Below are 15,709 nucleotides of genomic sequence, written 5' to 3' on the forward strand. Positions count from 1 at the left end.
TCTCCTTTGCTTAGTAGACCTCTATCACCATTTGTTCAACTTTCCATTGTTCTATCAACTATTCATAAAATGATCAAGAAGCAAAACATTTTGTGCCTCTTTCCTGACTTCTGAAAGAACTTTGGATCAAAAACATCAGAATCTACTAGCTCGTTCATATTCTCCATGTCAATACAGCAACACTGGGCCAATTAACCTCCTCCCTTGGAACTCCAGATGCCAGTGCCCAAGCACTTTGATGGGTTCACAACCTGATGCTGCAACTTCCTGTTACAGTGCATCTTTCACTTCGATCTTGAGCTATCTCTGTATATGATGGACCAATCCAAGATTGCCTTCATCTCCTTTGACTGAGCAAGCTCTGACCAGGGCTGCTGCTAAGTGAGACAATAAGGCTGCCATTTGCAACAGATATGAAGCCAGCCAGCCTCAACCAGCTGTTCCTAGCCTTCAGTTACCTTGTTGCTTGTTGTAATTATCTGTTCTCTCCTGCTTTGTGGTCCCTCGTGGCTTTTTATTTTGTAGTTTATTATTATTCCCCACTGAATCGTCTCTGCTGCTCTGTGTCTGGGTCAAGCTTTCTTTACATTTCCCAACACTGTTCTATACTCTGTTTCTAAGTAATGCATAACCCTCTCCCCAATCAATATTGTAATAGCCCTCCCCTTATAACTCTCCACCTACCATGCCTGCAACCTCTACCTAGAAATATTTTACTGACAGTCCTGCCCATCTTTCAAGCATGTTTTTGTGATTGCAATATTGTATTTTGAAGTGCTGATGAATGTATACCCATCAGGCTCTTGCATTAAAATAAATGCACTTTAATCTATCTGCCTTATCATGTTCCCATCTACAATTCCTACTGGACTCACTTCGTTTATACTCTGTTAGCTTTCTTAATTACTTCCTCTACCTGCCATCACCTTTGTAAATCACGCTCTAGGATGCCCAGATCCCTCGCCGAGCTCTGTAATCTCTCATCATTCAGATAATACTCTATTTTACTTGTTAAAATGAATGGTTTTGATTTGCTATGTTATACTCCATCTGAAAACACCTTTCCTATTATCCTCTCTTTGCAAATTAGTCAAACATTATAGTTAAAAGAAATAAAACAGAATAAAAACAAACCATAATATTGGTGTTATTCATTATATCTTCCTCTGGTAATGTGACCCAAATCTACAAACCAATGAGATGGGGTGATTTTTCTCAACTGTTCCTTCTTAAATAAGCAACCCAATAGAATTCTGTGCTTGGCTTCAGGGCTGTGTTCAAGTACGTGTCAGAAGATACAAGGATATGGGCTGTGCAGACAACCTAACTCACTAGCTCTTATTCAACAGTTGTTTTTTTTTGCCAGCTTCTTTCTTGTACATCCCACTTATGCAAGATGGGGGAGAAGTTTCATTATGTATCATAATGAATGTGATTAGAGTTGGGTTGGATAATTATAAACAAATGGTCTGAAGGGCCTGTACTGTACTGTAATCTTCTATTTTCCCAATGATCTTTGTGCAATCACCAAATTATCAACCTTAACTTTTGTACTTTTATCCAAGTCGTTTATAAGAATTGTAAAAAGAAATCAAGGCTTCAGCAGTGACCCTTGTGGCATATCATTGTTAAATCATGTCAACCACAAATAGACCTATTTATACTTACTATCTGTTTCTAACCTTCTGTTTACATCCATCTACTACCTTCTACACTTTCATATGGTATTTTATCAAATCCCTTTTGGAGTGAGTTACATCATCACTGACATGTACCTGAGTTCCATTCAGAGTTTGACTACTTGACCCAACTCAACCCTACCAGACAGGACCTGAGTTTATGTGTCAGCTCACACATACTTTGGACTGCATATTCAGGTTTAGGTCAGATCAAGCTGGATCCATAATTTTAGCAACTTTTCTAATTATTGTTGTTACTTTTCTGGAAACATTTCTCAACATTACTCCACATGTGAGTAATTGTGTTTTGAAATGTTAGTTAGGCCAAGGTTTGGGTCAGGTGTGAATGAACTATCTAGTCATTGTCCTGTGTCAGGTTTTAAGTTTACACCCAAGCAGACTGCAAGCTCCACTTACCAATGTTGATACAGGAACCATATATTTCAAATGAAAATACAAATGATGACCACAGAGGATGTGACTCATGTTTCAATCACTCCTTCAATCCCAAATCAGTGCAGAAATCATTTTCCTGTGATGCAGACATGAAGACAAGAGGATCTTAGCCTAATGGAGACCCAGTAAAGGATTTAATTTAATCATATATTTGTTTCCTTGTGGTCAAAGAGGAGCAGGAGTCCTGCTCAGAGGCTAAACTTTGCCCTTGGGACTATTTCCACTGAAGCATAGAAAGCTGAATGCAGATTAAATGGTGTTATTTTTAAAAATAATTATAAATGGTTTTAATAGAGTGAATGAGGAAGGCTGATTTTCTCTGCACTGAGAAGCACTGATGAAGCATCATCAATTTAAGATATTAAGAAATTAAAGAGATATTGAAAGGAAGTTATTGAACTGAGTTGTTGGTGCATGGAATGCTTTGCCATTGGGGATCACTAGGAGAGAAAGAGAGACTGACAAACTGACAGCATTAGGACATATTTGAAGTAGATGAAAAGACAGGGGTTTTAAAGGCAGAGGGAAGAGGGATTAATTTTGGATTACTCAATCAAAGATCAAAATTCCTCCTATTATGCAAGAAAGTCACTGTCATTTTAATTTACTTTACAGCATTATATCCTGAAACAGAATGTATCTGCCTTTTTGCATTGCAGAACATTAACTTATAATTTATAGACACATAATAGAATTCCATAAAAGACTGGGTTGACCAGAACTGATTAGAGAGCTTAAGGTAAAAGGATCTTTAGGGGCAAGTGATCACAGTATGCTCAAGTTCATCCTGAAATGGGAGAGGAAGCTAAAGTTGGATGTGTAAGTATTACAGTGGAATAAAGAGAATTACAGAAACAGGAGCGAGGAGTTGGCTAAGATTGATTGGAAAAGAATACTGGCAGGGATGGCTGGAATTTCTGGAAGAAATTCAGAATGCACAGGATATATACATCCTAAAGAGAATGAAGTATTCAAAAGGCAAGATGACACAAGCCTGAATGTGGAGAAGACAAAGGAAATCATTGTCTAGAACCCTGCAATGCCCAGTGGTCTGTGACGGAGAATAGCACAAAGTTGCTGCCTGCTTCGTGAGGCCCTGTGCATTGGCTCTGTCAGTCTAATGAGCATCTAGAGGGAAACTTGGTAACAAGGCCTGATCAACCACAGTTAATACCTGGCACAATACCTGCAGGGTGCTTCCTTGTTGCCAAAATCTTGGATTAACCACATTCTTATCCGGACAAGTTGAGAATAATACTTTAGATATTCAGGCCCTTGATGGAGTATAAAGGGGGAAATGTTAACAAGAACAGGGAATCCATTACCCAGGAGCTGCAGATTTATAATTGGCAAAGGAATTTGAAGTGAGATGAAGAGAATCATTTATTTATTGAATTGTTTTGATCAGGAGTCAATTGACTAAATGAATGTTATGTGTAGGGTGGTGCATTATAAACTTTAAAATGTTAAAGGTCGAGCAGCATCTATGAAAAGGAATAAAGAGTCATATTCTATCTGAGTAGCCTCCAACCTAATGGCAAGAGCATCAGTTTCTCTAACTTCCAGGAATTTCTCTCCCATCCTCCTTCTCTCTCTTTCCATTTCCCATTCTGGCTCCCCTCTTACACCTTCTCTTCCCCTCACCTGTCTATCACAACCTCCTTCCCTTTCTCCCATGGCCCACTTTCCTCTCCTTTAAGATCCAATCATCTTCAGCCCTTTCCCACCTATCACCTCCAAGCTTCTCACTGCATTCCTATCGCCCACTCATCTACCTTTCCCCTCACCTGGTTCACCTATAACCTTCTAACCTGTCCTCCTTCCCCTCCTCCCACCTTCTTATTCTGGCTTTTTCTCTGATAAAGAGTCTCAGCCCCAAAAATTGACTCTTTATTTTTTTTTAGATGCTGTCTGACCTGCTGAGTTTGTCCAGCATTGTGTGTGTGTGTGTATTACTTCGGATTTCTAGCATCTGCAGAATCTCTGTTTAAAATAGAAACATCATGAATTTCAAACAGCCAGCGACACAGTGACCTGTGTAATAGAGAGTTTCACGCTCCATGTGTCAAAGTGGGAATGCTCTCCCGCTCTCCTTTGGAAGTGCAGTTTAAATTAATGTCTGCCTCTCGACACTTGCATTAACTTATGTTTTGTCGGCAAAGGTATTACCGACTCAATAGCTTTGGGTGGGAGTGCAGAGATTCTCAGGTGTTTGAGCGGGTATTTGTGGGCAGTTGCCCCTGGGCCCTGTGATGTCTCTGCTCTTGCTCCTCCAGGAAGGCGCACCATTGCAGGGACTGATTTATACATTTTCAAAATAAATGTTTTAGCCAATGTAAAAGTTCACTGCTCTAAAGTATACAAACTTGGCACAGTGGAGTTGCACCCCTTCCAGCACAGAGACCTGTGTGCAGTCCTGACCTTGGGTGCTGTCTGCATGGAGTTTGCAAATTCCCTTCTGACTGTGGGGGTTTTCTTCAGGTGCTCTAGTTCCAAAAACAGATGTTGGTTTAATGGGTTAATGGGCCATTTTATACCATGTGTTCTGTGTAGTAAATGGGAAAACCCGAGGGAAGCTGATAGTATTATGTGAGCATAAAAAGTGGGATTAATGTAAACAGGTGCTTGATATCAGTGGGCTGAAGGGTTTTATTTAATAACTAATACTTAGTAGCAAATGCAAAAAGCATTATTGTAAATACAAATTTTGTTGCTCAAAGAATGATCGATTTCTCAGTCAAACATTTTATTGAGATTGAAAGCCAGCTGTGAATTACAGCGTGGCACGTACACTGCTTTAGGCCAGGGCTGCTCTTGGGAAATCATCAGTACAGACAGAAGGAAGTGATGCGACCTGCTCTCAACAGACTCTGCACTGATGGGTTTTAGTTCCATCGAATCTGCAATCAGAATGTGAAGCCAGAACTGTTCCAGTCATTGTGTCACTCCTTGATGCTCTATCTTCAGACACTCAGTCACTGTCACTCAGCTCTTAGAGGGATGGGTTTCATTCTCTATCTGCAACGGAGTAGCTTCCAGCTTCTGCCAAGGTGCTGTTGAGAGAATGGAATACATTGAACACTACAGACAAAGTCTAAGACAAGAACGGATAACTTGGTGGGGGGGGGGGTTATCCTGCAGCATTCCCAGGCATTGAACTTCACAGACAGTCTTGAAATAGGTTGACTCACAACCCAACTGATTTCAGGCACAATACAAGCAAACACAGTGTGAGGTTCCCTTGCAATGTTTCAGGCTTGTGAGAATGGAGGGTGAAATGACCTAGAATTTTTTTATAACGGTGCCAAAGACTTTGGTCCAGGGAGATGGAGGTATGGGAATGGCAGAAATCACTGGAATTTTGGAGGATTGAAAATGTAGTGAAATTAAAACCTACAGCCGGTCACAATGTTGAAGTATATGGAAGTAGCTTAGTGTCATAGAATCGTCAAGAGATACAGAAACAAGTCTATCAGATCTGTTCTAGTTTTTCATACCAAGGCAGAAGTGAACTTTATTCAGGCTGAAACATTTATTTCAGGAATGTGGAAGTCAGTCCCTGCAACAATGCGCTTCCCTATAAGAGAAGGATGAGGAAGTGTTGAGGCTGATGGTAGCACAGGACCCAGGGAACAACCATAGATGCCTACTTCACCATTTTATGTAATTATATCCTAATCCATTTTATTCTTCCACATTGCTATCAACTTCTGTCTCCCACTCCTCCCCCTTCACAAATTCTAACATTCACCAACACAGTGGGAGCAACTTATAGTGAATCAGAATCAGGTTTATTATCACCAGCATGTGACGTGGAATTTGTTAACTTAGCAGCAGCAGTTCAATGCAATACATAATCTAGCAGAGAAAAAATAATAATAATTACATTTAAAAAAAAAACAAATAGATCAATTACGGTATAAGTATATGGAATCGATTTTTTTAAAACGTGCAAGAACAGAAATACTGTATATGTATTTAAAAAAAAGTGAGGTAGTGTCTAAAGATTCAAAGTCCATTTAGGAATCGGATGGCAGAGAGGAAGAAGCTGTTACTGAATTGCTGAGTGTGTGCCTTCAGGCTTCTGTACCTCCTATCTGATGGTAACAGTGAGAAAAGGGCATGCCCTGGGTGCTGGGGGTCCTTGATAATGGATGCTGACTTCCTGAGATACCGCTCCCTGTAGATGCCCTGGGTACTTTGTAGGCTAGTACCCAAGATGGAGCTAAAGAGATTTACAACCTTCTGCAGCTTCTTTCGGTCCTGTGCAGTAGCCCCTGCATACCAGACAGTGATGCAGCCTGTCAGAATGCTCTCTACGGTACAACTATAGAAGTTTTTGAGTGTATTTGTTGACATGCCAAATCTCTTCAAACTCTTAATAAAGTATAGCTGCTGTCTTGCCTTCTTTATAACTACATCGATATGTTGGGACCAGGTTAGATCCTCAGAGATCTTGACACCCAGGAACTTCCCACTCTCTCCATTTCTGATCCTTCTATGAGGATTGGTATGTGTTCCTTCGTCTTACCCTTCCTGAAGTCCACAATCAGCTCTTTCGTGTTACTGACGTTGAGTGCCAGGTTGTTGCTGTGGCACCATTCCACTAGTTGGCATATCTCACTCCTGTACGCCCTCTCGTCACCACCTGAGGTTCTACCAACAATGGTTGTATTGTCAGCAAATTTATAGATGGTATTTGAGCTGTGCTTAGCCACACAGTCATGTGTATATAGAGAGTAGAGCAGTGGGCTAAGCACACACCCCTGTGGTGCACCAGAGTTGATTGTCAGCGCGGAGGATATATTATAACCAATCCGCACAGACTGCGGTCTTCCGATTAGGAAGTCAAGGATCCAATTGCAGACGGAGGTACAGGTCCTGATTGCAACTTCTCGATCAGGATTGTGTGAATGATGGTATTACATGCTGAGCTAAAGTCGATGAACAGCATCCTGACATAGGTGCTTGTGCTGTCCAGGTGGTCTAAAGCTGTGTGGAGAGCCACTGAGATTGCACCTGCCATTGACCTATAGTGGCGATAGGCAAATTGCAATGGGTTCAGGTCCTTGCTGAGGCAGGAGTTCAGTCTAGTCATGACCAACCTCTCAAAGCATTTCATCACTGTCGATGTGAGTGCTACCGGGTGATAGTCATTAAGGCAGCCCATATTATTTTTCTTAGGCACTTTTATAATTGTTGCCTTTTTGAAGCAAGTGGGAACTTCCGCCCGTAGCAGTGAGAGGTTGAGAATGTCCTTGAATACTCCAGCTGGTTGGTTGGCACAGGTTTTCAGAGCCTTACCAGGTACTCCATCAGGACCTTTTGAGATACAGTGCAGGATAGGCCCTTCTGACTGTTCGAGCTGAACCACCCAGCAGCTCCCGACAACCCCGTTTTTAACCCTAACCTAATCACGGGACTTTTTATGATAACCAGTTAGCCTACCCGGCAAGTCTTTTGACTGTGGGGGGACCCTGGAACACCTGGAGAAAGCCCATGCATTACATGGGGAGGATGTACCGAGGTTCCTTACAGAGAATGCAGAGCAGGACTCCGAACTCCCACTGCTCTACTCAGAATTTCCTGATGATTCTACCATAATGCATGAATTTTTAAGGAAATTGAATATTCTGAAATTATCAATTGATGAACGTTTAGCATTAGACGCACCCATTACTGAAGAGGAAATAAAGAATGCAATTTTTTCGATGAACTCTGCTAAAGCACCTGGTCCGGATGGGCATACAGCTGAATTTTTAAAATCTTTTTCAGATTTACTTTCTCCCTGGTTATGTATAATTTTTAAAGATGCCGTATTTGTAGGTAGATTACCACAATCCTTTTATGAAGCATCTATTTCTTTAATTCCTAAAAAAGGTAAAGGTCCCACTGAATGTGCATCATACAGACCTATATCTTTGTTGAATGTGGATTCTAAAACCTTTTCCAAAATATTAGCAATTAGATTGGAGAAGGTATTGCCACAATTTATCTCCAAGGATCACAGGATTTATTAAAAATCATTATTCACATTTTAATGTTAGGAGGTTAATGAAGATTGTATACACTACTTCATCTAATACTCCAGAGTGTGTTATTTCACTTGACAAGAAGGCGTTTGACAGACTTGAATGGGAATATTTTTTTAATATACTTGAGAAATTTAGTTTTAGCCCAAAATTTATATCTTGGGATTAAATTGATATATCATACACCTTTGGTTTCTGTATTTACCAATAACCAGAGATCCCCTTTGTTTAGGTTTTTTCGAGGTACTAGACAGGGCTGTCCTCTAAGCCCTTTACTATTTGATATTGCCCTGTAGCCCTTGGCAGTCGCTCTTCGTGATTCACCCAATATATTTGGCATTACTGGTGGGAATGGGACACATGAAGTATCACTATATGCAGATGACATGTTACTATATATCTCTAACCCAGAGAAATCCATTCCTACAGTACTAACACTACTTGCTCAGTTCAGTAGTTTTTCTCATTATAAATTGAATCTTAATAAGAGTATGCTTTTCCCATTAAATAAGCAAGTTCCAATTTATAGACAATCACCATTTAGATTGGTTACTGATTATTTTATTTATTTGGTTGTTAAAGTTACTAAGAAGCATAAGGATCTATTTAAAGTTAATGTTTTACCCTTAATTGATCATGTTAATCAACTGTTTACTAAATGTCTTTATCTTTGATTAGTCAAATTAATGCTATTAAGATGATTATTTTACCTAAATTACTGTATCTATTTCAGGCAGTATCAATTTTCATCCCTAAATCTTTTTTTGATATTATTGATTCAAAAATTTCTTCATATATATGGTAGAATAGAAATCCTAGGTTAAGTAAGAAATATTTACAGAAATCAAAAAAGGAAGGCGGTTTGACTTTGCCGAATCTTAAATTTTATTATTGGGCAATTAATATTCAATATTTAATGCTTTGGACACAAAACTTGGATGAAACTCAATGTCCATGATGGATGAACCTCGAGCGGGAGTCTATACAGGGGTTTTCATTGGCTTCTATTTTAGGGGCTGCACTTCCTTTTGCACTTACTAAATTGAATAAATAAATGATAAATCCAATAATTAAACATACAATATGAATATGGTTTCAATTTTGTATAATTTTTGGATTGAATAATTTTATCCTGTCAAGTTCTATTATATCTAATTTTTTTCTTTCAACCATCCAGAATTGATCAAGCTTTTCTTTCATGTTTTCGTGATTTATTCATGGATGATTGTTTCATGTCTTTTGAACAGTTATCTAATAAATATAATTTGCCTAGATCACACTTTTTCAGATATTTACAGATTAGAAACTTTTTGAATGCTACTTTATTTACCTTTCCGATATCACATCAAATTGAAGTTACAGAAAAAATTTTAAGTTTAAATTCCTATCAGAAGAGTTTAATAGCATTTATTTATGATTTAATTATGAAAATATGCTTAGGTACTTCTGATAAAATTAAGAATGTGTGGGAAAGAGAACTTCAGATACCTTTACCTACAGAGAAATGGGAGAAAATTCTTCAACTAGTTAATACTTCTTCAATGTGTGCCAGACACGCTTTGATACAATTTAAGGTGATTCATAGGGCCCATATGTCCAAGGATAAGTTAGCTTGTTTTTACTGCCGTATAAATCCTGTTTGTGATAGATGTAATTCTGAGGTAGCTTCCTTGACACATATGTTCTGGTCTTGCTCTCTTTTAGGAAAGTATTGGAAAGATATATTTTTGATATTATTTCAGTAGTTCTGCATGTTGATTTACAACCTCATCCTATTACTGCAATCTTTGGACTATCAGTGATAGACTCTAGTCATTTATCCTCATTGGTTTATCGTCTAATTGCATTTGTTACAATAATAGCCAGAAGATCCATTTTATTTAAGGGGAAAGATTCCAATCCCCCTACCACATTTCAATGGTTTTCCCTGTGTACATACATCTACTGATGCTGCTGGACACATCTTCAGTGATGTTCCTGGAATCATCAGGTGTTCCAGGTCTTTCAACATCATATAACCTCCTCCAGGTGACCCAGCCAGGGCTGATCAGACCCCAGCTTGTGTCCAGATGGCTAGCTACTAATGACTCCATGGCTCCCCTCTTTTGAGCCACAGCCATCTTGAGGCCCTCTCTGCCGCATCGGTGGTACTGCGGATGGCTCTCCTCTTCCTCTCTCCCTCAATGCCCAAAATGCTGAAGGCCCTAACTAAGGAACGGGCTAAGAATCCCCTACAACCAACCTCCACTGGGAGACACCTCGCTCTCCATCCAGCCTGCTGACAGTTGCTGACCAGTCCTGCGTACTTGGAGAGCTTCCTTTCAAAGGCCTCTTCCAAGCTATCTTCCCATGGGACAGTCAGCTCCAGCAGTACCACTTGCTTAGTAGACTCAGACACTAGGACAATGTCTGGTCACAGGGTGGTGGCTGCGATATGATTGGGGAACTTCAGCTGCCCTTCGAGGTCCACCAACAGCTGCCAGTCCTTTGCAGAGGTCAGAATGCCTACAGATGTTCTTTTGGCAGGTATTGGCTGCTCCCCAGCTCTGAAAAAGGCAATGGTCTGCTTGGAGGGTCGGGACCACTTCGCCCACTCAACTCCTGCACTGACGGCTTCAGCGATGGTCTTCAGGACCTGATCATGCCGCCATCAGTACCGTCCCTCACCAAGTGCCCTTGCGCAGCCGCTGAGGATGTGCTCCGGGGTTCCTCGCTTGGAGCACAGTGGGCACGCAGATGACTCTGCCTTGCCCCATGTGTGCAGGTTTGACAGGCTTGGAAGCACATCGTACACTGCCTGGATGAGAAATTGGATGTGGTGTGGTTCGGCTTTCCAAAGATCAGCCGAGGTCACTTTCCTCTCAACTGCATTCTCCCAAACGATAGCATGTTTAAACTTGGAAAGAATTAGGAGTGGTACTATGGATCCTTCTGTTAAATTTGAAGAAACTTGGAGGCCATTTACTCAATATTTTCATATGATGTAAGTTGACCCTTTCTGAATCCTTTGTAGTAATTTTTTGTTCATGTATAGAGGAGCGGAGTTAACGACAAATAATAATTTTAGCCAATGTAATATGGCAGCTCAATCTTTGTTTGTTTGTTTTTTTTAGTTTAGGGGTTTTTTCCTACTTATAAAATATCTTTTTCATGGTTAGTTACTAAGAGATTGGGAGGCTAAACTACATTTGTTGCTTGGAATCTGTGCTTGTACATGTTAACCGTTATTAATGTAATCCCGATCTCTTTGTATCATTATTATTATTGCTATGTTTATTAATTTGAAACTTAATAAAAAGATTGAAAAAGAAAGACCATAGACAATAGGTGCAGGAGTAGGCCATTCAGCCTTTCGAGCCAGCACCGCCATTCACTGTGATAATGGCTGATCATCCACAATCAGTACCCTGTACCTGCCCTCTCCCCGTATCCCTTGACTCCACTATCTTTAAGAGCTCTATATAACTTTATCTTGAAAGCATCCAGAGAATTGGCCTCCACTGCCTTCTGAGGCAGAGCATTCCACAGATCCACAACTCCCTGAGTGAAAAAGTTTTTCCTCAACTCTGTTCTAAATGGCCTACCCCTTATTCTTAAACTGTGGCCTCTGGTTCTGGACTCCCCCAACATCGGGGCAAATTTGTAGCCATTGGGATGAGTTGCAGTGCAATAAAGTTGCAGTGAAATCAAAGCAAAAACTATCAAATACTAGTGTTATACTTAAATGCACGCAGCATAAGGAATAAGGTGGATGATCTTGTCGTACAGCTACAGATTGGCAGGTATGATATTGTGGCCATCACTGAGACCTGGCTAAAGGATGCATGTCTCTGGGAGCTGAACGTCCAACGATACACGGTGTATCGGAAGGATAGGAAGGTAAGCAGAGGGGGAGGCGTGGCTTTATTGGTAAGAAATGATATTAAATCATTAGAAAGAGGTGATATAGGATCGGAAGTTGCAGAATCTTTATGGGTTGAGCAAAGAAATAGCAGGGGTAAAAGGACCATGATGGCAGTTATTTATAGGCCTCCAAACAGCTGCGGGGATGTGGACTACAAATTACAACAGGAAATAGAAAAGGCTTGTCAGAAGGGCAGTGTTCTGATGGTTGTGGGGGATTTTAACATGCGAGTGGATTGGGAAAATCAAGTCGGCACTGGATCTCAAGAGAGAGAATTTGTAGAATGTCTGCGAGATGGCTTTTTAGAACAGCTTATTGTTGAGCCCACTAGGGGATCAGCTGTACTGGATTGGGTATTGTGTAATGAACCAGAGGTGATTAGAGAGATTGAGGTGAAGGGACCCTTAGGAGACAGTGATCATAACATGACTGAGTTCACTGTGAAATTTGAAAAAGAGAAGCCGAAATCTGATGTGTCAGTATTACAGTGGCATGAGAGAGGAACTGGCCAAAGTTGACTGGAAAGGGACATTGGCGGGAAGGACAGCAGAGCAGCAATGGCTGGAGTTTATGCAAGAAGTGAGGAAGGTGCAAGACAAGTATATTCCAAAAAAGAAGAAATTTTCGAGTGGAAAAAGGATGCAACCGTGGTTGACAAGAGAAGTCAAAGCCAAAGTTAAAGCAAAGGAGAGGGCATACAAGGAAGCAAAAATTAGTGGGAAGACAGAGGATTGGGAAGTTTTTAAAACCTTACAAAAGGAAACTAAGAAGGTCATTAAGAGGGAAAAGATTAACTATGAAAGGAAGCTAGCAAATAATATCAAAAGGGATACTAAAAGCTTTTTCAAGTATATAAAGAGTAAAAGACAAGTGAGAGTAGATATAGGACTGATAGAAAATGATGCTGGAGAAATTGTAATAGGAGATAAGGAGATGGAAGAGGAACTGAACGAGTATTTTGTATCAGTCTTCACTGAGGAAGACATCAGCAGTATACCGGACACTCAAGGGTGGCAGGGAAGAGAAGTGTGCGCAGTCTCAATTACGACAGAGAAAGTACTCAGGAAGCTGAATAGTCTAAAGGTAGATAAATCTCCCGGACCAGATGGAATGCACCCTCGTGTTCTGAAGGAAGTAGCTGTGGAGATTGCAGAGGCATTAGCAATGATCTTTCAAAAGTCGATAGATCCTGGCATGGTTCCGGAGGACTGGAAGATTGCAAATGTCACTCGGCTATTTAAGAAGGGGGCAAGGAAGCAAAAAGGAAATTATAGACCTGTTAGCTTGACATCGGTGGCTGGGAAGTTGTTGGAGTCGATTGTCAAGGATGAGGTTACAGGGTACCTGGAGGCATATGACAAGATAGGCAGAACTCAGCATGGATTCCTTAAAGGAAAATCCTGCCTGACAAACCTATTACAATTTTTTGAGGAAATTACCAGTAGGCTAGACAAGGGAGATGCAATGGATGTTGTATATTTGGATTTTCAGAAGGCCTTTGACAAGGTGCCACACATGAGGCTACTTAACAAGATAAGTGCCCATGGAATTATGGGAAAGTTACATATGTGGATAGAGCGTTGGCTGATTGGCAGGAAACAGAGTGTGGCTATAAAGGGATTCTATTCTGGTTGGCTGCCGGTTACCAGTGGTGTTCCACAGGGGTCCGTGTTGGGGCCGCTTCTTTTTACATTGTACATCAACGATTTGGATTATGGAATAGATGGCTTTGTGGCTAAGTTTGCTGACGATACGAAGATAGGTGGAGGGGCCGGTAGTGCTGAGGAAACGGAGAGTCTGCAGAGAGACTTGGATAAATTGGAAGAATGAGCAGGGAAGTGGCAAATGAAGTACAATGTTGGAAAGTGTATGGTTATACACTTTGGCAGAAAAATAAACGGGCAGACTATTATTCAAATGGAGAAAGAATTCAAAGTTCGGAGATGCAACGGGACTTGGGAGTCCTCGTACAGGATACCCTTAAAGTTAACCTCCAGGCTGAGTCAGTAGTGAAGAAGGCGAATGCAATGTTGGCATTCATTTCTAGAGGAATAGAGTATAGGAGCAGGGATGTGATGTTGAGGCTCTATAAGGTGCTGGTAAGACCTCGCTTGGAGTACTGTGGGCAGTTTTGGTCTCCTTATTTAAGAAAGGATGTGCTGACATTGGAGAGGGTACAGAGAAGATTCACTAGAATGATTCTGGGAATGAGAGGGTTAACGTATGATCAACGTTTGTCCGCTCTTGGACTGTATTCCTTGGAGTTTAGAAGAATGAGGGGAGACCTCCTAGAAACATTTTGAATGTTGAAAGGCATGGACAGAGTGGATGTGGCAAAGTTGTTTCCCATGATGGGGGAGTCTAGTACAAGAGGGCATGACTTAAGGATTGAAGGGCGCCCATTCAGAACAGAAATGTGAAGAAATTTTTTTAGTCAGAGGGTGGTGAATCTATGGAATTTGTTGCCACAGGCAGCAGTGGGGGCCAAGTCATTGGGTGTATTTAAGGCAGAGATTGATCGGTATCTGAGTAGCCAGGGCATCAAAGGTTATGGTGAGAAGGCGGTGGAGTGGGACTAAATGGGAGAATGGATCAGCTCATGATAAAATGGCGGAGCAGATTCGTTGGGCCGAATGGCCAACCTCTGCTCCTTTGTCTTATGGTCTTATGTTTCCTGCCTCTAGCATGTCCAATCCCTTAATAATCTTATATGTTTCAATCATATCTCCTCTCATCCTTCTAAATTCCAGTGTATACAACCCCAGTTGCTCCATGGGTCAAGTTAACCCTTACAATCTTTATACTTTGTTTTACATACATTGTAAACAGATAAGTTTATACCCCCTGACCCCCTAAGAGGAGGGGGGAGAGGTGTTAGAAATGAACCAAGTGAATTTTAGGGCAGAGTGGAAGTTGGAGGCAAAGTTGATGAAAGCATGGGTGCATGAACTGGGGTCAAAGCAGTCATCAATGTAGCGCAGAAAGAGTTGGGGAACATAACCAGTGAAGCCTAGGAACATAGCCAATGAAAAGACAGGCATAGCTGGGGCCCTCGCAGGTGCCCATGGCCACACCTTTGGTATGGAGAAAGTAGGAGGAGCCAAAAGAGACATTGTGTGAGGACCAGTTCCATCAGAGACAGGAGGGTGGTAGTGGAGGGGAACTGGTCAGATCTAATGTCAAGAAAGATGCGGAGAGTTTTCAGGTCTTCCTGGTGTGGTTAGAAGAGTATAGGGATTGGGCATCCATGATGAAAGTGTGGCAATCAGAGCCAGGGAATTATAAGTTGCTGAGGAGATTGAGAGCATGTGAAGTGTTGCAGATGTAGGTGGGAAGGGACTGAACCGGTGGGGGGGGGGGGAGGAGGGAAATAAAATTGAGTCGAGCTATGCAGATACGAGTTTAGAGGGGCTAGAGAAGGCAGAATATATGCCTCAGTATATTTTGTGAATGAGTTAACACTGTGCTTTTCTGAGAGTTATGTTTGCATCAGATTTGTTTACCTGAGTTTACTTGCATTGACTACGTTTCTCGACTTCTCACATTCAGGTAATTATTTTCATGCATATCTCTATGTGGTAACCCTGTCTTTGCCAGTAGTCTGACACTGCTGCACTGATTTTATCAAACTATTCTGC

Source organism: Mobula hypostoma, chromosome 16 (genome assembly GCF_963921235.1).
Source record: "Mobula hypostoma chromosome 16, sMobHyp1.1, whole genome shotgun sequence".
NCBI classification, from domain to species: domain Eukaryota; kingdom Metazoa; phylum Chordata; class Chondrichthyes; order Myliobatiformes; family Myliobatidae; genus Mobula; species Mobula hypostoma.